Here is a 3457-nt window from a genome sequence, read left to right as displayed (position 1 = left end):
GTACACATACTACTATAGAATATTTCATTATTATATTTTAATAAAATAAAGTTGACTGGGATGAAGTCTAGTAAACTCCTTCAGGTTATTTTTCTAATTACTGAAAATTAGTCTAATTTGGAGGAAAGAATGATAATGCAGTTCACTAGTGTAACACTCCTCCACTCCCAACTAGCATTATCCTTTTACCCCATTATCTAACATTATTTACAATATTTAGGATGTGTTATCAATACAAAATTTGTATTATTTAAGGTAAGAGTATATTGCCTTTGAATGTTCCTATCCTAAATAATTCACATTCATCTGTCAGGATATCATCAAAATGATTAGGGACAGTAAAACATCCACATGTCATTTTATTATTTAATTAATTTCAATACAAAAACTTTAGGTTCATGAATAGCACTCAATGTAATTTGGATAAAGAAGCAAACATGATTAAATCCCTAGAAAACTATTGCTAAAGATCAGAAGCATATTTAAGTTAATCAATGAGTAAAACTGTATGATGTGAAAATTTCATATTGAGGATATTAAAGGATGTTTGTGTGCCAAAATCGCTGTTTAAGAATTATTGGTTGAGCCCTTTAGAAAACTGACAAGCAAGAATTCACTTGAGTTTCTCTGAACTTTGTAGAAGAACTAAAGCTGATGCAGTTTCTATCATTGCCTACCCTCAAAAATAAAAAAAAAAATGACAGGTATGCTTATAAAATATGAGAATCTATGTCCATCACACTGTGCCTCCAATTAATCATATCTAAGGGCGTAAAGCCTTAGAACTACCAGTCTCCTAGGATTACTATGTTTAAAAATTTTAATTAATTTTTTGAGAATTTCACATATTCTATTATGATCATATTCCTCCTTCTTCATCTCTTCCTAGATCCAATCCCAATTCCATATGCACACAACTTCGGGCCCTTGTTTTGGGTAATTTTTAAATAAATATATCAAGTCCCATTAGTGCTACACATATACTTTTATGTACAGGGCCATTATTTGGAGTGTGTTAGACCAACCTACCAGGGACCACATTCTTAAAGAAAACTAACTCTCCCTATCTGGCAGCTTTTATTTGCTAATAGTTGCCCAACTAGGGGTGGAACTTTGTATAAAAAAAACAGCACATATATCCATTAATATATATAAATCAGGGGCTGGAGAGATGGCTCAGAGGTTAAGAACACTGGCTGTTCTTCCAGAGGTCCTGAGTTCAATTCCCAGCACCCATATGGTGGCTCACAACCATCTGTAATGAGATCTGGCTCCCTCTTCTGGCCTGCAGGGATACATGCAAACAGAACACTGTATACATAATAAATAAATAAATCTTAATATATATATATATATATATATATATATATATATATATATATATATATATATAAATCAACATGAAAATCTTCAAAGTGTATTTTCTGCCTTTAAGGTCATGTGAATACAGGTTTGGAAATGGATTGCTTTGATCAAAAAAATTAAAATTTCTGATGAAAAGATGGTTTATAAAGTGAACCCCATGAGAAAATACATTATTAAAAAAAAACATACAACTTTTTACTGTTAAGTCAAAGAGGTATCAAAATTAAAAGCAAAACTTACAAAGTAAGACTTAACAAAACTACTAAGGAGCATCAAATGAAGTGAAAATGGAACTAGGCACAGGGCATTTATGAATCAATGAAACAGGAAGGATAAGGAGAGGGTGAAGAGTGAGAATGTGCTGAAGTTCTAGGGGAGAGGATCTGTTGCTACTTTGATCTCTCACAAGTGCCTAGGTAAATGAATACTGGGATAAGATTTCTAAACTCCACTATGTGTTTAAGAGTCATGCTTTCCATTGGTGCTGTCTCTGTCATCCCCTCCTTCCTCAGACTCTTTTTCATCATCCTTGATCAACTCCAGCTGGTCATCCCCCCGATCTTCATTGTCATCATCGTCCAGCAGGTCACCCTCTCAGTAGAGTCATCTGCACCGGCCTCAGACTCCATCTTCACATTAGTCTCATCTTTTTTCACAGAGGCACTGCTCTGCACTTCTTCAGATTTTTCATTCTTCATCTCTACTGGGGATGAGAAGGACAAGTCTGCTTGTTTGCTTTGTACTTTTTCAATTTTTTGCAGGCTTTCCAGCAGAGAATTCACTTTTTGCTTTATCTGAGTCAACTCCTTTTTAATGGCCTGAAGGTCATCCCCTTTCAACTTTCCAGACTTGAATGAAGATCCCCGTTGTCCACTCTTTGAATTGAATCCACTTTTCCCCCTTTGAAAGGTGTTTCCAGAAACAAGCTGGCTTTTAGAAGGCACCACAGCTTGGGCAATAGGTGGAGGAGGAGCAACACGTGCTGGGTAATCATACATCCTGTCATAATAATCATAGTCCAAATCAAATGAGGAACTGTACATCTCTGCTGCAGATCATTTCACACCTGCTTTTCCTCAGTTCACTTTTGGCTCTGCAGCCAGATTAATATATAAAACCTGGACAGCAATCATTCTGCCATCTTCTCCAGCTGCAGCAGCCTGGGCATTTCTTTCGTTAATATATTGGATGAAGGCAAAGCCCTTATGCACAGAGCAACCCACAATTTTGCCATACTTTGGAAAGATTGCCTCCACATCAGACTTCTTGACCACAAGTGTATTGAGATTCCCAATGAATACATAGGAATTCATGGATCGAGGGTCTGTTTTCTTGGTAACATTGCTAGCCATCTCCTTTGATTACAAGGTTTCTCACAAAGCTGAAAATGTAGCTGAAGATAAAAAAAAATCTCATGAGAAGATGGAGAGAGAGAAGATACTGCCTCTCCTACTGTAGTTCTGTGCCGAGACGCTGAAGCTACAGCAGGCAAGCAGCTCACAAAATGGAGAAAATACATTATTAATTATAACAAGTAAGATGTGAGAAATGTGTGACTTTTCTTTTCATGAAAATAAATGGATAGGTCTGCCAGACAGAAAATTAACAGAGAAATAAGGGAACTAACATACATAATCACTCAAATGGACTTAATAGATATCTACAGAATATTCCACCCTAACACAAAAGAATATACCTTCTTCTCAGCACCCATGGAAGCTTCTCTAAAATCGATCATATACTTGGTCACAAAGCAAGTCTCAACAGATACAAAAAAAATTGGAATAACCTATATCTTATCAGACTACCATGGCTTAAAGTTAGATTTTAACAACAACAAAAATTACAGAAAGCCTACAATCTCATGGAAACTAAATAATATCCAATTGAATCACCAATGGGTCAAGGAAGAAATAAAGAAAGAAATTAAAGATTTCCTGGAATTCAATGAAAACAAATGTACCACATACCCAAACTTATAGGACACTATGGAGGAAAATTCATAGCACTAAATGCTCACATAAAGAAGATAGAGAAATCTCACACTAGTGACTTAACAACACACCTGAAAGCTCTAGAACAAAAAGAAGCA

At 35.6% G+C, this 3457-nt stretch overlaps 1 pseudogene; it reads right to left on the bottom strand.

Moving 5' to 3' along the window:
* Positions 1-1824: 1824 nt before the first annotated feature.
* LOC102923499 (heterogeneous nuclear ribonucleoproteins C1/C2 pseudogene) lies at positions 1825-2783 on the bottom strand (annotated as a pseudogene).
* Positions 2784-3457: the final 674 nt, after the last annotated feature.

The sequence above is a fragment of the Peromyscus maniculatus genome, chromosome X, assembly GCF_049852395.1.
Source record: "Peromyscus maniculatus bairdii isolate BWxNUB_F1_BW_parent chromosome X, HU_Pman_BW_mat_3.1, whole genome shotgun sequence".
NCBI classification, from domain to species: Eukaryota; Metazoa; Chordata; class Mammalia; order Rodentia; family Cricetidae; genus Peromyscus; species Peromyscus maniculatus.
The sequence above is the reverse complement of the archived record's forward strand: the minus strand, read 5'-3'. Positions and strand labels throughout refer to the sequence as shown.